Source organism: Ochotona princeps, chromosome Y, assembly GCF_030435755.1.
Source record: "Ochotona princeps isolate mOchPri1 chromosome Y, mOchPri1.hap1, whole genome shotgun sequence".
In the NCBI taxonomy this organism is placed as follows: domain Eukaryota; kingdom Metazoa; phylum Chordata; class Mammalia; order Lagomorpha; family Ochotonidae; genus Ochotona; species Ochotona princeps.
The window spans coordinates 3,852,835-3,880,061 of record NC_080866.1 but is presented as its reverse complement, the minus strand read 5'-3'; positions in this window follow the sequence as shown (position 1 = coordinate 3,880,061).

Sequence of the window (27,227 nt, the reverse complement as noted above, 5' to 3'; positions counted from 1 at the left end):
TACAACTGGAGAATTTGGTGGCATACATGAGGTTAGGAAGACGTGAAATCAGATGGCTATTTAAAAAGTAAGATGGTGATAAAAGCTGAAAATGACAATATCCTGAGCATAATTGATTTGGAGATTGGATAAGCTGGTGCCTATATCAATTGGCTTGAACCCAGGTGTACTCTTAGATACTTCTCGACAGCTACTCTTCTTCACCTGTAAATTGGCATACATGTAGCTAAAGTTCATTTTGAGATATTACATACTCATTAATTTAATTTAGTAATATCTATATTGCTACAACAAGTTTACCATGACTCTATAGCTGAAATCCAATCATACATACATATATCACACATATGATATATATAGCAGATATATATAAGATATATATATCTTTATAATTCCTTGGACTTGCTTTTCTGTTTTATCAGGAAATGTTGAATAAATTTTCCAGAAAATTTGGGGAAGTTCTTCATGACGCAAACTCTGCCAAAATTTTGGAGAAGTATTTCAAATCAACTAGACACTCAAAAGTCACGTTTTATTGTAGAAGCAACAGGAAGCAAAAATAATTGCAAACATTGGAAGGACTGCCTACTTAGTCCCCAGAGAAAGAGGAAGTTGTTTTGTCCTACAAGAATGAGGACATGAGGATAAGATACAATTCTGTTTAATGTATGAGTGAACACAGAGGGAAGTTTAAGTTACTGCCTGTTTGATACATTCTCAGCATTAAACCCTGGAGTCTTCAGGCTTGGAGTTTCTCTCTCTCCCATAAGATTTTATGTTTCTTCACAAGGAACATTTCCAGAGGGAAAGAGAGACAAATATTATCAATCCACTGGATCATTCCCAAGTGACCGCAACAGCCAGAGCCAGGCTGATCTGAAGCCCAGAACCAGGAGCCTCCTCATGGTTTCCCACGTGGTGCCATGGTCCTAAACTTTGGACCATCCTCCACTGCTTTCCCATGCCATCAGCAGGGAACTGGATGCGAAGTGGAACAGCTGGGAAATGAACTGGCTTCCACATGGCACCTCGGAGTGTGCAAGGTGAGGATTTAGCAACCAGGCCCTTGGAGACTTTCTGTGCTCTAAATAAAGTCCCTGTGAAGGTGTGGACACCCACTCTTATCTCAAACACGTAACAGTGCTATATCTCACATTCCTCAACGTTTAAATGAGTGTATTTCAGTAACTGATTCGTAGGGCTTTTGAAAGTTTATTGTGTGTGTTGATGATAAACCTTACAAACAAAATCTGAAATACTGTGAAAAAAAACAAGAAGTAGCGATTATTTGGCTTGTCTTGTTTAAGGTTCATGATCATGTTAACTATTATGAAAGATCATGACAGGAAGAAGACAGTTAATAGTATTTGGTGTCCTTTCTTCTCTTACCTGTGAGGGACTTAAGAGGATTATTATTTTTTTTTTATTATTTTCTTTTAGTGAATGGGTTTTAAGAGCTACTCACCTTCTGCTGTCTGGTGTGTTTCTTTTTGCAGGTCATGCGACGAGGTTTGACTAGAAGGTGACAAGAAAGCATTGATAAATATTTCAAAACTTTGCAAACTCTTACCAGAAAACAATTTTGGATCAGAGAGTAGTGATTCTACCTGTGATCCAGATGTGACATGAAAATATCTTTTAACTATCACTAAGATGTATGTGTATGTGTTGAAGATTTTTTTCTTTAAAACAGACTCAAAAAAGCAAAAGAAATCCTTCATTTCCACCTCACCTCTTACTTATGTCTATTATGTTCAATTAAATAAAGTAATTTGGTTTTCATAATGTGACTGATGAACAATTTAGAAATAGAAGGAAATTTCCTTGAAAAGAAAGTAAAAATCATATGGAAAAATCTGTAGTTAATTGCAGACTTAGTTTTTAGAAATTGAAAACCTTTTCTCTTAGATCTGAAACAAGGCATGGTTTCTACATACTTGATACTATTATTTGATCTGAAACTTTTCCTAAACAGAAAAATGAGGCAAAGAAATAGCTTCTCCAATTTGGAAATGAAGCAACATGTTGTCTACATTCGCATTTGGCATGAGCTTACACATGGAAAACCCTGAAAATTCCATTAACAACCTGTGAGAGTTAATAAAAAATTAGCATAGTCATCAGAAAGAAAGAAAGAAAGTCAACACTTCCAATGAATTGTTGGACAGCAGCTTAAGTTGTCTACAACATCAGCAACCCCATTCTTGGGCACTGGTTTCAGTTCCATGTGTCACTTTCACTTCATCACCTGGCAGTGCAAAAGGGGAAGCAGGAAGTAATGGCCCTAATACTTGGGATTCTTCTACCCAAATGAAAGCTTCCACTTTCTAATGTTGACCAGGTCCATCTGCACAGACTAGGGAGTGAATAAATGGGTAGATCTCTCTGTCTCTTTTTCTCTCCCTTTCTCTGACTTTGAATAATATAAACAAATCACTTATATACAAGTTTGGTTGTACTTCCGTCTTGAATTATTTAGTTGATGTTAACTGTCAATGTTCATACAATTTCCTCTTTTTGTTAATTAATAGCACAGTTGCTGTTCTAGGATCTTATGTCAGCAGCCTCTGACAGGCACTGTTTTCAAGATAGTAAATGGTGTTAATCGAATATTGCTGAGTTTGATCCCAAGAATGGTTTTCAGTTGCTGCTTATTTCTCCTGGCCCTCACTTTCTTTAGTACGCCTCTATTTTCAAAAGCATCAGTGTTGTCCAGGGGCTGTGAGTGCCAGCGCTAGTAAGAAAGCCAGTGGAGGGGGCTTTCAGAGTTAGATTAAAGCAAAATCTTCCCTTTAGGCAATACACCTAGAAGGAGAAATGGAAGGCAAAGCGATTCATAGCACTCCCAGGATGGACTGGGAGTATTGAGTACAAGTGAGAGGTCTGCATAGTCAGAACACAAACATCCTTGTCCATATTCATCCCTGGACAGGTGGGACAAGGGGAGGGGAAACACACAGGCACAATGGGCTGATGCTGCATAGGTCTGTGTGACTTGCATGCTATATTTCCACTTCATTTTTTGAAAGTAGGTCTTCTCTGACTTGCCAATCTTTGCACACTATTCCTTGGAGAACTACATGGAAGTTTCTTGGAAGGCCTCTTGGAATGTTAGAAGACATGAGAGGTTGCTGTGTAATCACAGTGGCCACAGAAGAACAAGGTATCAGCCATGTCCTCTGGTCTCGATACAATTGTCTACTCTGCCAATGCTAAACATCTGTTCTGAACCTCCCGTACCAACCTCACTAACACAGCAATGTACCCGAGACTCTCACCTCCAGATTTGCCAATGCTGAAGCTGGGTGTGTCCAAGCTTGCTTTGGCAGGAACCTTGACACATGTGATTCTGGTATCCTACTCCAACTCCTCTGAGTCTGTCATCAGGCAAGAATTCTGAGAGAGGGAAGATGCAGGGGCTTGCTGTGAGCTAGGTCCGAAAACCAGGAACCCAGCCATGGGCTGTGGCACTGGCAGGATAGTGATCAACAGGCAGGCTCTGCCCTCACTGAATTCCTACAGCCCTGGACATTTGCTGTCTCAACAAAAAGAGGTGCATTGTCATGGAAACCAGAATGTGGGGCAGACAGGCAGTTAATGGAATACTGGAATTCAGGGCTCCTTGGGGGTGGGGAGGGGGCCTAGCATGTCAACTTGCAGACCTTCAGGTTTGTACTGAAGAATGATGGGCTTCCCCACAGGTGGATAAAGTTAGCGTTCTCAGGTGAAACAGGGTTGGAGTCTAAGATGGGAAGCTTATGAGCCTGACTGAAGAGTATGTGCCTTTGGTACTTTGAGGTTACTGAAGCCTGGGTAAGTGTAGGCATTATTTGAGGCTGAGCATTTGTGTGAATGAGGCTTGGGATCTCTCAAGTTGGGCAGTTTGGGACAGGCCCTGGACTTTGATCAAAGGGCAACTCTGTGATTGGTGACATGCTCGGTGGGGATTGTTGCAGCACACCAGGTTTGAGGGCAAAGGGCCCTCTCAGGCTAGTGGACATGGTCTCTCAACCACAAAGGATCCATACTCTATCACCCTGAGGAGATTGGTAGGTGCTCAGGGTGAAGAAACCTGTGGCACAGGCTAAGGTGAAAGGTGTCTTACTACAATGCCATGGCCTGGGCTCTGGTCTATTATTCCTGCTCTCCCAAGTGCTCTTAGCCATTGCTGTCCCCTCCTGTGACACGTCTAGGATAACTGAAAATGCCAGCATGGAGTGTGAATGTTCTGTATAGTACTGGCTCTCTGATGATGCTGTGATGAAAGCAGAAGTGCTGGTTGGCAATCTAGGAACTGATGGTGCAGGGCAGAAGGAGCCACGACTATCAGTCATGGTTACCTCAGCCTTGGGTCCTGTTGGTTTGGGTGGAGCTGAGTTTACTCGCACCCAAGTCCTGGCCCTGTGCACAGCACATCTGTGTCCTACTCAGGGAATAATAAGACCTCCAAGAGTCAAGCTCAAGTCAAGCTTCAACTTCAGGATGCTGCATTTATGCTGGGCCTTTCTGGAACCAAAGCCAGACTTGTTTTCAATAGCTCAACTCCAGGCAGAAGCAGCTGTGTCCTGAAAAGTCAAAATTCATGTTGTGTATTGTGTCCTGGGTATGCTGAAGCACGTGTGGGCTGTTTCTGGGTGGGCCAGTGTCTATGTGTGTGATGGTTTCTGTTAGTTCAGGGTGTATATGTGTGCTATTTTCTGATATGTCAGCATCTGAACTAGTGCGTATTCGTTGGTGTTCAGCAACTCTCCATGTGTACTGCTTTCTGAAATGCTAGGGGCAATGTGCTAATTTTATTTGGAGGCAGGGCTCTGAGGTAGGGACTTTTCATTTGAACCTTGGGATTAGATGTATCTTGTTTCCTTGAATTCTGGAGACTGTGCATGTGTTACTTCCTAGGAGTGAGCGGTGATAGCTCTCACTTGTATTCCTCTGGCAGTGGGTATTGGTCTCATTTTTCAAGTCCTAAGCCATTAGTTATAGCATTATGATTGTACCTATGAGTTGTGGAGTCTATTTTCTGTTATTAATATCACATTGCCAGGTCTGTGTTGTAGTGAATGTGTACCTTTGCTAACCCTGATGAATCAATTCATTAAAAATGAAAATGATAAAGAAATGAAATTGTATTGCTAGGAGAAAAATGACAAAACAATGAAGCAGAATAAGGGAGAACTTCACAGTACAGAATCAAAACAGGAAATACACATATTTAATACTTGAATCTATAGCTGAAGGGGAAGATAAAGTATTAGAGACAGAAAAAGATAACGTAAACTTAGAGAAAGATACAAATTTGAAAGTCTTTGCCTTGAATAACCTTAAAAGAGTTCAGCACAAGAGAAAAATTAAATTCAAGAGATGTATTAAATGTCACAACGAGCATAGAGAAATCTAACAAATGCTAATTTTTTTAAAAAACATATTTTTATTGCATTTCATTTTTAAAAATTAATTACATTGCATTATGTGATTCATTTTTTTATGCACTGGGATAACCCCGCCCCTCCCTACCCCCTCCCCTCACAGTGGATTGCTCCACTTTATGGCATTTCCATAGTTCAAATTCAGTTGAGATTCTTTCATTTGAGGTTTTGACCAATCATAAAGTCCAGCATCTTATTGTCCTGGTAAGTTCAATGGTATCTTGGTGAGACCATCTCTGGTTTGAAGGTAGAGCCAGCAGTTTATCATCCCAATCAATAAAAGCCCCAACATAATATTTCCAACCATTTACAACATTATGGCATTAATTGACATGAAAATGATTAACCTATATATTAATAGGAAAATGCAGGTTCTCAACCACATCTTGTGACTTCTTCAGAAACATTTAATTTTTTTTTACATTCAACTGTGTTCTATGCACCTTAAAATGGCTTAGATTGCTATTCAGCTGTCTCATGCCTATTTTAATTTTAGTCTTTAGCAGTTTATAGAATTGAAGCATGTTTTCACTGAACCTGGCTGTTTTTCAGGTGTTCTAACTCTATAATTCTAACTGGATATATGTCAACAGTTTAGGTGAGCATGTTTAGCAGGGGTGTGCAGAGAAATGTTCCATACCCTAGTGAGGAGTAACTAATCTTTGTGTCCCACCCAGTGAGTTATAAATGCATCCATGCTGACCGTTTCCTGTCTGTTTCTAAGCTTTTCTTGTTGTTCTCTGTCTATCTATTCTATTTTGGTTTGTTGGTTTATTTGTGTGTTTGTTTTGAGGGGTTTCTGGAGCCCTCCTGATGGTTATTACGAGAGGGGGTGTGGACCCAAAATTGAAAGCAGGCAAGGACCAGAGAAAGCTCCTCTCCCTAGTCCCAAAGAAAGTTAACTGTTCTTCTGTGTCTGCGGACCACTCAGGATTCCTGGTTGTTGTTCCGATGACCTTGGTTCCTGCAAGGCAGGACTTGGGCTTCTTCCATCCCATGTGGGGGATGGTTGACCTCAGAGTTCTTGGTCTCCAAAGGCACTCCATTTCCTCATGGTCTCCTTGGCCGTAGGGATGTAGTCCTCGGTGCTCCTTGGTACTGATAGTCCTTGGTGAGTATCTGGGAGTCTTCAGTGTTGGGATAAAAGCCTCCTCCTGTCTGCCTGCTCCACTCTGGGGTCCCCCCTGCTCTATGCATATGACCTCCTGTTAAGTGGTTGTTAGGGTTACTCCTGATTCCCCCATATGGCTTTGTATATTTACTATTGTCTAATGCTAATTTGAATCTGTTGTCTATGAGTTACCAGTTATGATCCTGATAGGTTATATTTCCCGTCTGCCTCACACCTTCTAGGGTGATGTAGATTTCTCTGTTCTCTCTCCCCTATTCCAAGTATCATGGGGCCTTGCAAGTACATCAAGTTTAATTTTTTTTTTTCTTGCCCTAATGTTTATGTTTAGTATTGCTGGAAATCACCAGAAATTCATCTCTGACCTACACTGGGAACCCATTTGGGCACAATTTCTAATCCCAGTGGCCCTGCTTCTCACCCAGCTCACTGCTTGTAGCATGGTAAGGAAGTCGAAAGACTTGAGACCCTTCATCTATGGGGGAGACCTGAAAGAAGCTCCTGTCTGCTTGCTTCGGGTTGCCTTAGCTCCAGGCATTGCAGCTGCTTATTGAGTGAATCAGTGAACTGATGATCTTCTCCTCTGTCTCTGTGTCTCACTGAATATCTGACTTTCCAATAAAAATCTCTTTTGAAAAAGATATATATATATCATTATAGATTTCTGATTCTGTCAAAGTTATTTTGGGAATTTTTCAAAGGTAAATGCAGAATGACCTTGTTTTCCAGCTGTCTTTAATCTACGTAATTACCAAATCAGATCTAACCCAATACACTAACTCCTTGCTTCGTGAGAATGCTTACTTCCTGAGAAACGCATTCTGATGCAGTTTTCTGTGTGTATAAATACCATGCTGTGTGCTCAAACTAAGATGATTACAATGTTTGTGGGTGATGAGATCACTCTTTTCTGAGAACTTGCTAAATTGTGTTATACAGTGCTTGCTAAGTTGCTTGCTATACTCAACCACGTGCATGCATGTGCATATAAAAGCCCTATCCATTGCAACAAAAAGATGGACACTCTGCTAGGGTTTGTCAGTGAGTGAGCAGCTGCACCAATTATGGCATATCTGTGTAAGAGTACAGAAAAATATTCTCACTGGGAATTGAGTTGAAAGCTTTTTATTTTATGCTGCCATACAATTTTGAATCTGTGTATAATTTAAAACCATTTATTTTTATTAGAAAGAGTAACGTGGGGACTGGAAAGGGAGGAGGAAGAATAAGGTAGGTAAGGAGAAAGGGAGAGTGGGAAGGAATAGACGGGCTGGGGTAGGATAGAGGAAAGTAGGTCTCTCATCTGCTGATTCAGCCGGAAATCGCTACAAAAGCCAGGAGTAGGCCATTATGGTGTTCCCTGCATGTGTGTAGGTGCCAGAGCACATTGGCTATCTTCCACTATTCTGTCACATTAGCAGGAAGCTTGATCAGATGAGGAGCACCAAGACTCCAATCATGTCCCAAATGAAATTCTAGGATTGTGGCTGATGCTTTACCGATGCCAGACCTGACCCTGGAGATACATATGTCATTTCACATTTTCTATAGATGCTTTGTCATATTCCCACACAGTGTTGAGTCACGCCAAGTGGAGCATAATGCATAAAGTAATATCGTACATTAACATCCTACAACCAATTATTAACAGGAGAGGTCATGCATTTGGACTGGAAGGGAGAATGTCCTTGTGTGAAGGTATATTAGTTTCCCTCTGATTCTGCTTCAACATATCCACTAACACATAAACTGGGAGGCAGCAGGTGATGGCTCCTGAGTCTAGATGTCTGTCACCTGCCTGAGAAATGTAAATGGAATCCTGATTCCAGCCTTTGGCTTAGCCTAGCTGTGGATGTTGCACATATTTTGAGAGTGAAATAGTGCCATACAGAAGCTCAGCTCCAGGGAGAACAGGCCTGCATTGAGCAGGTCACAGAACTGCAGGGCCGACGAGAGATGCACATCTCTGGTTTTCCTTTGGAGGAACACACAGAGTAGATCTCCCATCTCTCAAAGTGGGTTCAACTGTGGTCATCTTTACCCATGTCTGTCCCTGGTGTCTTGCGTATTCTTAGAGGCAGCCCAATAGTCACATTGCAGTACCATATCCACTTCTGGGAGAAGCAACCTGATAGATTTGTTTTCATACACAATTTTTAAAAAAATGCAGTTTAATATTTTTTTGTGATTTGCCTTCCCTCTTACCCCTACTCCACAGCCTATTTTTGCCTCTATCAGCACAATAGTGTTGTCCTTCCAAAATAATCATTAAGTTCATTACTCTGCTACTTAAGTATATCCTGACAATTTAATGTGAAGAATGCCTTAAAAGGAACCATTATAAATACTATAATATAATACATGTTATACCTTGTATAGTATATATATGTATTTTTAATTATAGATATATTTTTTTATACTTTAAACATTTAATTTTTATTTAGATTTTTTCCTGGCAAAACCATAGTACACGTAATTTATGCAGTATTTTAAATATCAACAATTTCTGTGTTTCTGCTATATGTATTCATATAACACATCAGTTAAAATTATCCACTGTTTTCCTAACATAGGGATTTTCTGAAGAAAAATTCTGAATCCAGGATTACAACATTCATCTGACACTTATTCATGTTAATTCTGCTTTACTTTATTTCTATCGCATTTTGGGTACCCTGTCAGTGAGGGTCAGGCCAACAACTTACAGAATATTTCACCTTATTTATTTTACTTTTTATCCCCCCCCCAACTTCCTTACATGTTAATTTTTAATTAACAGAGTCATTTATTCCTCCAGAATTGTCTGCTTTCTTGAGAGGCTGCCGTGTGTTACATTCTCGCTTCATCCCTAGGTGTGTGTAGCAGTATGCAGATCCTTGAGGACCCATGTTTTCGTTTAGTTTGAAGACTAAGAATTTTGGAGCCAACAGGTCTTTGCTCTGTTACTCAGACATACAAATAGGGGGAAAAATCTGAAAAATTAGGTTTCTTGTAAAGTGCAATGACTTGTAAGTGTGTTTTGAGTAACTTCAATTCTGCTAGTTACTCTGATTCATGACATAGTTGAATGAGTTTGAGAAATGTAAAATGTTCTCCACTCAGATTTCTCACAGCCAATTAGCTAAACTGTATGGCAAATGTTTCAGAAAGATATGAAAGCATGCTGTAGGTTTCTATCAGATCAGATCATCATATACTATACTTGAAGAACACCTTAGGATCCTTTGTTGTCGAGATGATCTTTTGTCTAGGGTGATAATATATAGGAGAATCTTAGCAAAGTACGAAACATTAGGTTAAAGTCTAACAAACTTTGAGGTTAAATGGAATATCAGTGCCGAGTTTGTAAAATTTGCTTTGTAAAGATCCCTTAATTCCATGGTTAAGCTTTTTTCAAGGTATTAACGGAGTTCTCTCAGCTTTGTGAATGGGACAATATCAGGCATTTCATGTCTCTTTTCATATTCTAATTTTGAAGAATTGCTGTGTTTCCTTTAGAGAGTCTTACTGACTTCCGTGTTTTTGTTTCTTATATTTCTGTATTTATTTTTAGGCCTATCTAGAAGTACTTTTTGGTTTTTCCTCTGATGGCTTTTATCTTTGAACTACTCTCTGTGACTTGGTTGCGTGATTTCTTCAGTGAAGATCTGGGGGTGTATCGATCGAGGGAATTATCAAGACTGTTAGTATAATCACAGTATCACATCCTCTCTTTCCAGAAGAGCAACAGCCATGATTAGCCCATAGTGGCTACAACTGTCAGCACTTGCACCACACAGAACCTCAGTGTAGGCCTGTAAGTACAGAGCCCTGCAATGATCCACCTTGTATACATAGAGATCTTTTAGCCTTGATGTCAGACATGTTGAATGTCCAAAGACCCAGCTTTACACCATACACTGCCATGAGTCACAGCGTTCCCATAGTCTTTGCATAGAAGACTCCAACAGTCACAAAATTTTGGGATTATCTCGTTTCTGTGAATCTGCCCACCTGCAGGGTGAGGAGTGGTGTTCCCAGTGCCAGTTATGAATGGCCTGCCTTCGCAGTTTGTGCCCAAGAAACTGGGCTCAAAGTCAGTAAGGAACATGCATTATCCTTATAATACAATCACCTAGCAGTGCTCTTGTAGAACTAGGTGTGCACCACAGCCACTACAATCCCTGCTGATATCAAAGTGGTGGTTTCTACTGAATAATCCAGGGCACCCCAAAGTGACACTATCTCCTACTGGTCCATAAGTATTATGTATTTTTAATTATATATGTATATATACATATACATTATACATATACATTATGCATATACATAATACATTATACATATACATATACATCCCAACCATGAAGACCCCCAGACCTTCACCACACTCTAGTAATATGAGCAACAAGAACTATACCCCAACTGCCAAGGAGGCCACAGGGAATTGGATGCCCTCGGAGCCTGAGTACTCTGAGGTTACCCACCCCCAACCGGAGCTTCCGCAGGCAATGGAAGAAGTCCAAACACTACCGCGCAGAAACCAGAAGCCCTGAGCGGAAAGACAACCAGAAGCCCCGAGCGGTCTGCAGAAACAGAAGAACAATAAATGTCCTTCAGGACCAGGGAGGAGAGCTTTCTCTGGTCCAAGCCTGGCTCCACCTCTGGACCCCCGCCCTCCCTCGCAATGACCATCGGAATCGATATTGCTCCAAAAACCCCTCATAGCAAACAATCATACAAACTTATAAAAAACCCTAAAATAAATAGACAAACAACAGAAAGTAGAGCTTGAAATCTGACAGGAAAGAGCTGGCGTGGATTGGCTCATGCCTCGCTGGGTGGGACACAAAGATTAGTTACTCCTCACCATGGTGTTGAGGATTTTCCTGCACACCCCCCAAAAAAGAATGTTCTGCACCTTAAATGTCGACAAATATCTTGTTAGAGTTACAAGCCAGTCTAGATTATCCTAAAATCTGCCAAGATCAGCAAAATTATAGTTCAACACAACAAATGGCTAAATACTAAAATGAAATAGACACGAGACAGCTGAATGGTACCTTATAGCCATTTTTTTTAAAGATTTATTCATTTTAATACAGCCAGATATACACAGAGGAGAAGAGACAGAGAGGAAGATCTTCCGTCCGATGATTCACTCCCTAAGTGAGTTGCAACGGGCCGATGTGCACCGATCCAAAGCCGGGAACCTGGAACCTCTCCTGGGTCTCCCACGCGGGTGCGGTGTCCCAAAGCATTGGACCATCCTCAACTGCTTTCCCAGGCCACAAGCAGGGAGCTGGATGGGAAGTGGAGCTGCCAGGATTAGAATCGGAGCCCATATGGAATCCCGGGGCTTTCAAGGTGAGGACTTCAGCTTCTAGGCCATGCTGCCGGGCCCAACTTATAGCCATTTTAAGGTATATTGCAGCCGGTCCTGAATATAAACTAAAATTGAAATGTCAATGAGCTAATCATAGGTTGTGGTTCAGACTTGCTTTTTTCTTTTTTAATATACTGGTTACTCAAAACCATGTGAATTCCATAATATTGCAAATTGCTGTTGATGTTATATTGGGACTCTTAATTGACTTGGATGATATTCTACCAGCTCTAACTTCAGACCAGAAATGGTCTCCCCAAGAAACTGTTCAACCCAGCTGGACAATAAGTAGCTGGACTCTATGCTTGGTATATGTTTGCAAGGAAAGAATCTTGATTGAAATTTTTTTTAAATAAAGCAAACATTTATTAAATTGTGATAAAAACATTCCATCAAATTACAAAACCTGAGTAAGAAAAACAAATGGCACATGTGTAACTGTAGTTGACATTCAAATAAAATTTGCATTCCCAAAATATTATACAGTAATTAGAAAATACCAGCCAAAGTAATATTAGGATATTTTTACGTGCGGTCTCAACAGAAGCAAATTTTAACAAAGGTAAATTTTACAGTGAAACAGAGCAGTAGATTAAGGATCTTAACATGTTTATTTTACTGCTATTTGACACTAAGATACAAAAATAAGAGGATTTACTTGACATTTTTAATAAATATCTCATGGGCTGTTGAGTGCCTTACTGGTGAAAAAATTTAACTGGCTAATCTCATCAATCCATTTTGTACATTTAGTAAGCATCAACTCTGCCCTACATAACTCTTAATGCAATTCACAGCACACAAATGGTTATCATATTAAATACATAATCAACTCGGACTTCTCAACAACGAGGAAATTAGTAAACCATCAAATGGACTGCTTTCCATACACTTTCCTCATAACTTAATAACACAAAAAAAATCAAAATAATATTTGCCATCACTGTAAACTATTGCCAGCAACTGACGGAAACTGCCAATTTGCCATATTCATGTTCACAACATGCTAAATATACTCTGCTGTTACTTCATCCATGGAATGCCTACACGCCTAGAACAGAGAGTTTTCACCATCTCTTGCCACGGGACCTGACTTGCAGCAATCTATATTTAGATCAGAACTCCATGGGCACTTGATGAACTCCACCTTTCCATGTTGGCTTCCTTATATGAGAGAGAATATATGGCATTTATTCTTTTGTGATTGACTCATTTCGTTGAGCATAATAGTTTCTAGTTGGGACCACCTGGTTTTGAATAGAGTAATATCATTCTTCTTGACAGCTGAATAATATTCCATTGAATAGATGTACCACAGTTTTTTTTTTAACCATTTTTCCTTAGACGCACATCTGATTTGTTTCCATGACATTGCTATTGTGGATTGTGCTGCTGTGAATATAGGATTACAGATCCCCTTTTCATATGCAGATTTTACTTCTGTTGGGTATATTCCTAAGAGTGGGATTGCTGGGTCATATGGCAGGTTTATTTGCAATTTTCCAAGCACTCTCCATATGGATTTCCACAATGATTGTACTAGCCTACACTCCCACCAGTGAACGAGGTACCTTTTTCCCCACATCCACACCAGCATGTGTTGTTTCGAATTCTGAATGTAGGCCAGTCTCACAGGAGTTAGGTGGTACCTCAAGGTGGTTTTCATTTGTATCTCTCTGATGGCTAGAGAGCCTGAACATCTTTTCATATGTTTGTTAGCCATTTGAATCTGTTCTTTTGAGAAACGTCTGTTCATTTCCTTTGCCCATTTTGCTACAGGGTTTTTTTTTTCACTATCCCTGGGTTTCTGAAGCTATTTATAGATCCTAGATATTAGTCCCCTGTCACTTGTGTAGAATGCAAAATTTTTTTCCCATTCTGTTGGTTGTTTCTTCATTTTTTAATTGTTTCTTTTGCTGTACAGAAACTTTTTAGTTTGATATAGTCCCATTTGTTCATTTTGGATTTGATCGCCGTTGCTTTAAGCGTCTTTTCTAAAAAGTCTTTCCCTGTTCCTATATCTTGGAGTGTGCTTCCTATGTTTTCCTTTAGTAGTTTAATGGTTTCTGGGTGTAGATTTAAATCCTTGAGCCAATTAGAGCTGATTTTTGTACAGTGCGACAGGTATGGGTCCTGCTTCTTTATTCTGTAAGCTGCTATCCAGTTGTCCCAACAGCTTTTATTGTATAGACCAGGTTTTTTACCTAGATTGTTTTCTGTTTTCTTGTCAAAGATTAGTTGACTATACATGTGTGGATCCCCTTCTGGTGTTTCTATTCTCTTCCACTGATCTTTTTCTCTGTTTCTGTACCAGTACCAAACTGTTTTAATAACCACTGCTCTATACTATGTCTTGAGGTCTGGAATTGTGATTCCTCTGATTTGATTTCTATTTTTCAAGACAGCTTTAGCTATTCGTGGTCTTTTGTCGTTCCAGATGAACTTCTGTATCATCTTTTGTATTTCTGAGAAGAATATTGCTGGGATTTTGGTTGGGATTGCGTTGAAACTATATATTGCTTTCGATAATAAGGCCATTTTGATAATGTTGGCCCTGCCAATCCAAGAACAAGGTAAGGTTCTCCATTTTTCAAGATCTTCTTCTATTTCTTTTTTAAATGATTTATAGTTTTCATCGTAGAGGTCTTTCACATCTTTAGTTAACTTAATTCCTAGGTATTTAAGATTCCTTTCCTCTATTTTAAAGGGAACTGTACTTACAATTTCTTCCTCAGTGGCGGAATTATTTGTATACACGAACACCATTGATTTGTGTTCATTAATTTTGTATTCTGCTACTTTGCCAAAGTCTCTTATGAGTTCCAATAGTCTTTTGACTGAGTCTTTTGGTTCTCCTGTATAGAGAATCATGTCATCTGCGAATAGCGATAATTTTAATTCCTCATTTCCAATTTGAATTTGAACTGTAATACTGCATCAAGGTGGAGGAATCTACCGGGGGGGAGGGGAGGTGGAGCAGTGGAGGGATTTCCAGAGCTATGAAACTGTCACATAATGCAAAATAATTAATAATAAAATATATAACTAATAAAAAAAGAAGTAATCTGTGAGGAAAATAAACATATCATTTGGAAAAAAATTATATATGTATATATACATACACATTATACATATATTATACATATACATTATGAATATATGTTACATGCATATATTATGCATTTATCATATATACATTATGTCCGCATATACATATATACATATATACATGTATATGCATATATATACACATACATATACATATACACATATATAAATACATGCATATATTATGCATATATTATACATATACATTATGCATATACCTTATAGATGTGTATATATGTATATATATTAAAATATATAGATTTTTAATTATATATTATACATTGTAACATATAAAATATTGAGCAACTATTCAAGGGAAGAAGAAATTGAGAGAATGCAAGAAAATATTTGAACGTGATTAATTGAGTGTGAATCTGTATGTATCAAGTGTATACAAGCTTCTCAAATAACGCATCTGCAACAGCAGCAACAGAAAAAAGCAATGTATTTATTAGATGCTTGTGCACATTTCTTAAAAGAAGAAAGAGGGATTATAAACAGAGAATTAATCATGCTCTCAAATATTGATAGTTTTGTAAATAAAAGTTATTTTCTAGCACTTTTTGAATTTCCTGAAGCAGGAAAGCACAGTACAGCTAGCTTTTCAGTTGAACTGCTCTTTGAGTCCCTGAACATCAATTCTGAGTTGTGAGGAAGCACTTTTTTGCAGTTCAGTGTTACCCACATAATGTAGGACATTGATTGTTATTGAATTCATTATAAGGCCATGTGCAGCTGAAACCACATGCCAAGGTTTACATGATAAAATGATATCTTATTTTTATTTGAACCATCAACATGGAAATAGAATGAATGACAGATTGTTCCAAAAAACAATTCTAACTGTAGCCCACATAATTTGGTAGAGAAGACAATCTCCTCATCCAAATTAGAAAATTATTAGACACATAAGATTTACAATGCTAAGAAATCACTGCATCAGTTGTGAGTAAAGTTAATTTAATCTGGCCTAATTTCCCTTGTGTATGGCAAGTAATCTAATCAGAATTCCCCACATATTAACCTGTGGTATATTGATGATAAAGGGCTTGGTATTTTCCTGTAATCTGAGTCAAATGTACATTTCATCCTATGGTTGATAAAGCAATGCTGTTGTCTTCATGGAATAATTCTCTTGAGTTTTTAGTTTTTCTTGACAATATAATTTTGTAATATATGCAAGGTCAGGTGTATGTTGGAGATTTGAAAATTGACAGGAGAACTATTTTCTCATTTTTTCTTCTGTGTCATTGCATATTAATATTCCACATATTTGCAACAGAATATTCTGGAAACCACATACTAAACTTTCTGAATTGCCTTTGAAATTTGGATAGGATAATTTAACTACACAGATGGAAGAGAAGTTGAATCCTAATTGAATATATATAGAAAGTGAATCCAAACTTGAGTTATCCTACCATCTTATTCTGATACATTTCTCCTTACATTAAAATAAATTATTTAGCATGTTAAACATATATGTTCTTTAAAAATTTTGTCTTCAATAGAGAAATAGGGAACGACATATCTCAGTGAAATTCCTGGATCAATGACATGCTCTACTGGAATTCTTCTTGTCTTGCCATATACCTCTTTGGATCCGCATTTTTACAGTTGTGTACCCTAGAAAGGAATAGGTGATGGCCAAGAAACATTTCCTGCTGTTCATGAGGAAGTTTGAGTTTGAGTTTCTTCCTCACACAAATGACTTACCTAGTCCTGACGACTGTAAAAATCTCAACAAATGCTGCAAGTTTACCTTGTGCATCATTGGGGAGAAGAACAATCAAAAAGAAAGGGGCAAGGGTCTTTTGATGGCACTGCTCTGTTCTATCTATGCCTTGTGTGGAATTGTGGTCACTTCAGCTTATTTTTTCCTCAGGATAGATTTTGCTATTCATGATCTCTTTTCTTTTCTGAGAAGATTGTTGTTTGGATTTTGATTGGGAATTCTTGAATTGCTTCATTACTTTTAGTAATATAGACCTGTTCTTTAAATATTTATATGCATTTTATTGCACAGTCAGATAAAAAAGAGAGGAGAAGAAACAGAGAGGAAGACCATCCCTCTGCTGATTCACTCTCCAAGTGGCAACAACAGGCAGAGCTGAGCCAATCCAAAGCCTGGAACCAGGAGCCTCTTCTTGGTCTCCATCATAGTTGCAGGGTCCCAAGGTTTTGGGCCATCCTTACCTGCTTTTCCAGGCCACAAGCATGGAGCTGGATGGGAACCAGGATTAAAATCGGTAGCCATAGTGTTTCCTGACATGTGTAAATTGAGGATTTATTTGTTAAACAACCACCCTGGTCCCAATATGGACATTTTCATGATGTTGATTATACAAGTCTAGAAACATGGTGAGTTTCTCCATGCTTTACTTTCTGTATATCTCTAATTTGGTTTGTTTTGATTTTGTTTGATTACATTTGATTTAATTTAGGTTAGCTTAATTAGTTCTATAATGTTCATCATAGAATTCTTTTGCCAGAGTCCAGCTCCATCTGCTTTCAGAATTCAAGAAGGCTGCATGGGTGATGTACAAAGAGGAATGAAACAGACCACTACAATTCCAGGATCATAATGGACAATGCGGGAAAGCTGCCCCCTTTATTTTACAGACGCAATCTCAATTCTGACACAGATTTTTGATATCAATGTCAAAAGGGTTTATCCAAGTGTAATTCTGCCATTGGTTTCACCTAAAAACAATAGAAGTTCCTAGTACAAATCTTATGATATAACTAGATCTTTTATCACAAAGAAAAGGAGAACCTAAAGAACAAGCAAAAAATGAAACCCTAAACACCAGTCCCTTGATTAGCATGAGGTCAATGGAGACAGCCAAGGCAGTAAGCATAATAAAAGACCCTTTTACAAGATGTTATCATTGACCTTAACCTCCAAACTCACACTGAGTATAAAGCCAACTTCACGGTAGCAAATAATGCCTGAAAGGATTCGAATTCTTCGTCAGGGTGGTCCAGTGTGTTCATGCAAAGGATTATAGAGCTGCATTCAGGTTGTTGTAGAGACATCCACCAGGCCTTGCCATAGGGCAGGTAATTGCTTGAGGCCATGTCTGCAATGGACAAATAATCTTCCCACCTTTGTCCTCCACATCCACTGCATGTACCCCAGCACTTCCCCTGCTCTTATTATTAAATTTGAGTGTGTGGAGTTCTCTGCGAGTGTTTGAATCATGGAGCTCAACCATTGGAACATGAATGGGCCAAAAGACAATACAAAGAGAGCAATTAGTGTGATTGTGAAAATAAGAGAAAATGAAGAAAATATCTTGTCAGAAATGAAAGATGAAAGAGATTGCAAAAATTGATTAGCAACACATCCCATTTAAAGGCCTGAAGGTGACAGTGAGAGATGGCAGAAATCTGGGCATTTATTTTGTGGATGCAAAGACTAGGAGATGTGTCACTCCATACACTTGGAGGTGAACTTTAATATTTCTGTGAGAGACAATGGAGTCATTATAAGGGAGAGGAGAGACACAAATTGATTTGCAAATACTGTCGCAAGTGGTACCAAATCTGGTTTTTAAGTGTTGAATTTCAGTGCCAATGAATGACGATATAAGCTAACAAGTGAAATCAAACTATGTAAGGTGCATGCCAAAGATACCAATGATCCTTTCCATCTTTGGCAGAGAATACCATTTCCCATCTGAAGTTTAGCCATTCTTATCCAGCAGCCAGAGACAAGAGTAGCAACTTCGCACAGTTTTGGCAAGCTACAGGTGAGTTTCATAATTTTTAGTCTGACATCTCCAAGCATTGAAATAATTTACATTAGCCAGGCCTGGCTTGGCCTAGCGGCTAAAGTCCTCACCTTGAAAACCCCGGGATCCATATGTGTGCCGGATCTAATCCCGGCAGCTCCACTTCCCATCCAGCTCCCTGCCTGTGGCCTGGGAAAGCAGTTGGGGATGGCCTAAAGCTTTGGGACCCTGCACCAGCGTGGGAGACCTGAAAGAGGTTCCTGGTTCCCGTCATCGGATTGGCGCGCACAGGCCCATTGCGACTCACTTGGGGAGTGAAACATCGGATGGACGATCTTCCTCTCTGTCTCTTCTCCTCTCTGTATATCCAGCTTTCCAATAATAATAAAACTTCAAAAAAAATTTACATTAGCCTACACAGAAGATGAAATGGCCACTTTACTTGGAAACTTCATGAATTAACATTGCTGCAATACTCACTGATACAAACATAAAATAGACTGTGTGTGAGATGCTAAGAATGATTTTTTGACACATGCATATGAGTATGACTATGAATTTAAACAACTAGAAATGTTACCACAAAATTCCACATCTAGGATCATCTATGAACAGTGAATAAATGTGCATATACGGTTTTGCTAACTGGAAATTTAATAGCTTCATGTCTCTAATGCAATATTTCAGTCTGTTTGTTCATTTCAGCTCATGGTGTAAAATCCATGGAACATACACATTCTATCACATGAAGTCCCACAAATCGCTGGACTTGATCTACATTACTTTTTCAGTCTGGCACAGAATCACTGAAACACACATGACATATATGTCACAGAATTTGTTGCTTATTCAGTATTATTATAAATTAACACATTTTTTACCACAACTTTCACTATGACCTCTGTATCTCCCTTCAAGTGCCATGGCAGACAAGGTCGTATGATAAATGCCAGAATTCTGAGCATTTTTACATATCTCCAACAGATCAAATTCTAAATTTAAAGCACTGTGGAGCACACCAGTTTATACTAACATGCATTCTGTCAGAAGAGCTCTAAATATGTTTCATACTGTCAAGGGTCTGCATAGAAAGCTAATCCAGCCCTCATGTGTGAGCTTTCATTTAATGCCCCCACAAAAGATCAAAATCAGTTTCCTCAGGACCAACATGGTAGCATAGTGGCCAAAGTTCTCACTTTGTATGCTGTGGGATCCATAGAGATGCCAGTTCTCATCTGCGCAACGCTGTTTCCCTTGATGCTCCCTGCTTGTGGCCTAAGACAATGCTGAAGGATGATCCAAGCCTTGAAATCCTGCACTCACTTAGGAGACCCGCAAGAGGATCCTCCTTTTTGGCTTCTGATTTTGTGACTTGCGGCAGTTGCAGCCACTTGGGGAATGAATCATTGGATTGAACATCTTGCTCTCTGTCTTTCTTACTCTCTGTATATATGACATTCCATTAAGAAAAGAAAAAAAAAAAAAAACTTGAGACTGATGTAACCGAGGGTTCTAAAATTGAGGGACAGGAGCAGTCTGAAGTGAGCTCAAGAGGAAAAGAACCACGGGGAACACTGTGGGAAATTCCCCAAAATCCCCTGGACTGAAAAAAGTGGCTGCACACAGCAGAAAAAAGAACGCAAAATACTGGGATCAGAAACATGAGAAGGACAAAGAGGGAGCCCTGGGCTGCAGAGACTTAAATGAAATTGGCGAGCGAAATTTGGGGAGCAAACCCTGCTGAGTTGCTTACACAGGGAAATGTCCACCCTTAGTATGAGGCCAAATCGGGTGAGCGAAATTCTGGGAGCGAACATAGATGAGTCGTCAACACAGGGAAGTGCGCGCCCATACCAAGAAGAACCTGGGACAAAAACACGGTGAAATTCAATTGAATCTGGGCAGGTTTGGATCTGGGCAGACAGGTCGGAGAGGGCAACAAGGCACAGAAATAGAACCTGGGCGATTCTGGTAGCTGGAGCTCCCAGCACTGGGTGGCGCCAATCCCAGGGCCACGAGAAATTCACAGAACGGACATTCAAAAGCTACTGTAGGGTCCGGCGGTGTGGCCTAGCAACTAAAGTCCTTGCCTTGAATGCACCAGGATCCCATATGGACACTGGCTCCAATCCTGGCAGCTCCACTTCCCATTCAACTCTCTGCTTGAGGCCTGGGAAAGCAGTTGAAAATGGCACAAAGCTTTGGGACCCTACACTCACATGAAAGACCTGGAAGAGGTTCCTGGTTTCCTAGCCTCAGATCGGCACAGCACCAGACAAAGCGGCTCACTGGGGAGTGAATCTTCGGACAGAATATCTTTCTCTCTATCCCTTCTCCTTCCTGTATACCTGACTTTGTAATAAAAAGAAATAAATCTGTCCAAAAAAAAAAAAAAAAGCTAACATAAATCCCAGTTTTAAACAGTCCACAAAACCACAGACCTAAGTAGGGGGAGGGGAATCCAGACTCCACAAAGAAGAAGAAAAAAAATCTAGGTCTGAAAGACTTCAGGTCACACACTTGGTGGCAGCAGACGTCAAGGGATTGAAGCCAGCAATGCCCATTATCACATAGACATGAGGCGAGGTCACAAAACAATAAATGAGTCAGAGGAAGGAACCAGTGCCACCCCAAAAAGTCACTGAAAGGCCTGGTCAACCACAGAGATTACAGATGAAGACATTGAAGACCTATCTGAGAAGGAGTTCAGCAAAGTAATGATGAAACTATTCAGAAACAATGAAAAACGATTGGAGGAACTTAAGGAATTCAAAAACCACATAATCACAGAAACAAAATTAGTCAAAAATGCCATCCTTGACCTAAAGCACAGAATTGAGAGTTTAGCCAACAGAGTTATAGCAGCAGAAGGCAGGATATTCGAATTGGAAGATTCCCAGAATGAAAGCAAGCAGATTATTAACCAACTAGAGATACAACTGAACAAAACCAACGAGGCAATGCAGGAGATGAATGCCAACATCAAGAAGCACTACATTCCTTCCAATATTAGTAGAAAGAGAGACAGGCATACAATCGGCGCTCGATGAAATTATACCGGAGAACTTCCAAAACACTTGGAACATGAGCCCAGTCCAAATCCAAGAAGGGCAGAGAACATCCCACAGATTTGACCCACAATGATCTTTACCCAGATATGTGGTAATCAAGCTCCCCACCACCGAATACAAAGAAAAATCCTGACGTTATCATGAAGCAAAGGCAAGCTTACATTTAGAGGCAGGTCCATCAGGATCACTGCTGACTTCTCAGAACAGACACTCCAAGCAAGAAGGGAATGGAATAAAGTCTTTCAAATCCTGAAACAGAACAATTGTCAACCGAGATAATGTACTCAGTCAAGATCTTATTTGAGTACAAGAATGAAATTACATACTTCCATAGCAAGGAGAAATTAGAAGAATGTGCCAGCACAAAACTAGCTCTACAAAATCTCCTTAGAAATGTGCTACTGTCAGAAAAAAAAAATAATAAAACAATAAGCAAGGATGGCAAGTGGGAAGACGTCCCCACTAAAGCCCAGACAAGGAAGGACAATTAGATACCAACAACCTGAAAAACACACGCAACACAGGACAAAATCGTAATCTCTAAATATTGACCCCGAACACAAATGGCCTAAATGCATCAGTCAAAAGACATAGATTAACAGATTGGATCAATATATAGGACCTAACTATATGCTGCCTAGAAGAGACGCATCTAAGCAGAAAAGATGCTAAGAAACTGAAAGGGAAGGGGTGGAAAAAGATATTTCATGCCAACTGATGAGAAAAAAGGCTGCTGTAGTGGTCCCAATTTCAGATGATATAGACTTCAATGTGACAAACATCAAAAAGGACACACATGGGCATTTTATACTGTTGAAAGGAAAGATCCATTACTAAGTGATTATCATCCTTAACATTCATGCTGCAAGTACAGACGCACCCAGCTATGTGAAACAATTACATATATATGCAAAGGGAGATAGAGATGAACATGCAATAATCCTGGGAGATCTGAACACCCCATTGACACCAATAGATAGATCAATGAGACAAAAGCTCAACAGAGAAGCTACAGAGCTCACACAAACAATAGAACAACTGGACCTAGTAGGTATATACAGAACAGTTCATGCTAAGGCCGCAGCTTACACAATTTTTTCAGCAATGCATGGCAACTTCTGCAGCATAGACAACATGATAAGACACAAAGCAAGTCTAATTACCTTCAAAAACCAGAATCATACCATGTACCTTCTCAGATCATCATGGAATGAAACTGGAAATCAGGAAAACAAAATGCCCCAGGAAATACATAAACTCTTGGAGATGGAATAATATGTTATTAAAGGATCAATGGGTTAGAGAAGAAATTAAAGATGATAACAAAATTATAGAAATCATTGAAAACTCAGATACAGCAGCCGAAAACTTGTGGGACACCGCCAAACAGTGTTGCAGTTAGCTTATTGCAATTGGTGCTCATGTCAAGGCCCAAGAAAGACATTGAATACAGGAATTAAGCACACACCTCCAAGAATTGGAAATACAGCAGCAAAACGACCCCACAAACAATAGCAAACAAGAAATTTTCAAAGGGAGGGAGGAAATTATACAAATAGAAATAAAAAACTATACACAGAATCAATGAATCAAAAAGCTGGTTTCTTGAGAAGATAAATAAAATAGACACCCCACTGGCCTGACTGACAAAGAAAAAGCAAGAATTAGCATCATCAAAGATGAAAAAGGCAATATAACAACAGACAATGCAACCAATAAGAAAATATTTAGAAATCACTACGAAGAACTGTACTCCAACAAATCAGAAAACCACCAGGAAATGGAAAGGTTCCCAGATTCCCACCACTTACCAAAACGTACCTGAGAGGCAACAGAAGATCTGAACAAACCCATCACTGAAGCAGAGATAAATCAGTGATTAAAGATCTCCTAACAAAGAAAATCCAGATCCAGATGGCTTCACTGTAGACCTCTACAAAACATTGCAACCAGAGCTAACCCAAACACTCTTCAGAGCAATAGAAAAGGAAGCAACCCTGACAAACTCAATCTATGAAGCCAACATAACTTCAGTCCCAAAACCAGATAGTGAATTAACACAAAAGGACAACTACAGACCAATCTCCCTGATGAACAATGATGCTCAGATTCTCATCAAAATCCTAGCCAATAAAATTCAAAAGCACATCACACAGATCATTCATCCAGATCAAGTAGGATTCATCCTGGGAATGCAGGGATGAAATCCATAAACGTGATACACCACATCCAAAAACTGAAAAACAAAAACCATATAATAGTATCAGAAAAAACCTTTGACAAAATCCAGCATCACTTCATGTTAAAAACCCTAACCAAGGTAGGCATAGAAGGAGCAATCCACAACATAATCAAAGTAATATATGAAAAACCCAATACCAGCATCATACTGAATGGAGAAAAACTGGATCCCTTCCCACTGAAATCTGAAACAAGACAAGGATGTCCGCTTTCTCCGCTGCTATTCAACATATTTCTAGAGGTACTTGCAGAAGCCATAAGACAAGACAAAGAAATCAAAGGAATCCAAATTGGACGTTCGAATGGGAAAGGAAGAATTCAAACTTTCACTGTTTGCAGGTGACATGATCCTCCACATAGAAGAACCAAGAGACTCAAAACAGAGACTCCTAGAACTTCTGCAAGAATTTGGTAAAGTGGCAGGGTACAAAATTAATGAACAAAAATCAACAGCCATAGTGTATACGAACAGCTCCAAAATGGAAGAAGATCTAACCAGCAAGAATATTCAAAATAACAGAGAAAAGTATGAATCATCTAGGAATAAACCTAACCAAAATGTAGGAGATATTTATGAAGAAAATTATAAAATGCCTAAAAAAGAAATTGACCAAGACCTCAAAAGATAAAACAACCTCCCATGCTCCTGGGAGGGCAAAATCAATATCATTAAAATACCTATACTTCCAAAAGCAATATATACATTCAATGCAATCCCAATCAAAGTACCCAAAACAGTCTTCATGGAACTGGATAAAATGATGCAAAGTTTCACCTGGAAACACAAAAACCCACGGATAGCTAGAACCATTCTGAAGAATAGGAACTTAACAGGGGGAATCAGAGTCTGGGACTTCTGGACATATTATAGGGCAGTGGTTACCAAAACAGCCTGGTACTGGCACACAGATAGAGAGGAAGATCAATGGAGCAGAATAGAAACAACAGAAGGGAACCCACACAGATACAGCCAAATAATCTTTGAGAAAAAGACAGAGGATAGTCCAAGCAAATGGGAAGGTCTCTTCCATAAATGATGATGGGACAACTGGATGATAGCCTGTTAGGAGCCAGAGACTTATGGGCCTTGTCTTGGCCTACCTGACAGCCTTTGCATTTCAAAAGCCTGAAAGCAGGGCTGCAGCAAACAGGATATTAAACCATAACATCCTCCATAGAGCAAGCAGAATAGAACTCCACCCTTGTTCCTTTCAAATAATTAGTTCCTCCCCTGTTTCAATACAGCTGATTAGGTCCGTCCCTGCTTCAGTGAAGATAATTACTCCCAGGACACCCCTCTCTTACTATCTTACTAACATACTATCCCTTACTATCCGTTACTAACTTACTATCTTTCATTGATATCTTAGATTGATTTTCTTGTCTATTTGCCCTTCTGTATTGTAACTCACTGAGTTTCCTTCCAGTTGCTATTTTGAATCATGCAATTGTTCTTTCATTGTGACGTTGAGAGATTTGGGAGCACTCACGCAACCCTGCTTCTATTTGTTTCATGTGTCCTCGTCATAGTTTGCTCATCTAGTTACATGTCCAACTTTCTAGAAGGAGTTGGTTTTATGATTCGTGAGTTTATCTCTCTTCATCATACTTGAATTGGATTGGGTTTCTTTCGCAGTCATAGGGCTGCTTGTATATCAAAGTTTGCTAACTTCAATGGGATGACTTTCTACCTAACAATTCAACTAAACTTTCCTGTGAGCTCTAGTAGTAGTCTTATGGTAGTCTGTATTCCCTTGTGCGGATAATAGTTTGATGTGCCCCAAATATTCTCCTGATTTCCTCTCTTACACTTTGTATCCACTTGATTTCTGTTTCTTTGATTAAAATATCCAGGATTCTATTTACTAACAGGAATGAAAGCGTGCATTTTCCTTGTCTCAGGATCCTAATATATATCTACAGATTTTTCCCTATACAATATATTATTGATCTATGTATGCTGAAAGCATTGCTCATTTTGAGAAACATTGTTCATTTCCAACTTTGCTTAAAGTTTTCAGCACAAAAGCCTATTATATTACAACCAATGTTTTTCCTGGGTCTATTGAGTTAAGCAATGCTTTCATTCATTTAATAGGTTGTAGTCTTGTGTAATATTTATTGATCTTATATAGGAATAATCGCTGCACAACTTTCATACGTTCTCTAAGTGGATAATGTTCTAAGTGGGTAATGTTCTTAGTGAGATGAAGGATATGATTAGCTAGTATTTCTTGAGAATTTTCACAATTAAGTTAATCAGGGATAGTATTGTGTCTAGTGTCATCATTTGCACTTTTGATTAATGTTTATGTGTCATTAAAACATCATTTATGGGCCCATCAGGCTTCCGCTGCTGCGGTGATTCCCAGTTCCAATCAAACTGTATCACATAATACAATGTAATCAATGAGTAAAAAAAAAAGAAGATATGATGTTAAGCGTAACATGTTATGTTATGTTATGGGTGTTATGTCATATGTCGTATATAAACTAAAATTGAACTGTGAATGGGGGGTCACAGAAAATGGTTAAGAAATCACATTTATTTTATTTTTTTTATTATTTAACTTCATTAATTACATTGTATTATGTGACACAGTTACATAAATACTTGGGTTCTCCCACCCCTCCCCAAACCCTCTCACCATGGTGGATTCCCCCACCTTGTTGCATAACCACAGCTCAAGTTCAGTTGAGATACCCCCATTGCAAGCATACACCAAACATAGAGTCCAGCATCTTATTGTCCAGTCAAATTCAACGTCTTCTTAGGTATACCCTCTCTGGTCTGAAGACAGAGCTAGCAGAGTATTATCCCAGTCAATTGAAAGCTCCAAGCCTGAAGACTCCAGGGTTTAATGCTGAGAATGTATCAAACAGGCAGTAACAAACTTCCTTCTGTGTTCACTCATAAATTAAACAGAACTGTATCTTATCCTCATGTCCTCATTCTAGTAGGACAAAACAGCCTCCTCTTTCTCTGGGTACTAAGTAGGCAGTCCTTCCAATGTTTGCAATTATTTTTGTTTCCTGTTGCTTCTACAATACAAAGTGACTTTTGAGTGTCCAGTTGATTTGAAATACTTCTCCAAAATTCTGGCAGAGTTTGCGTCATGAAGAACTTCCCCAAATTTTCTGGAAAATTCA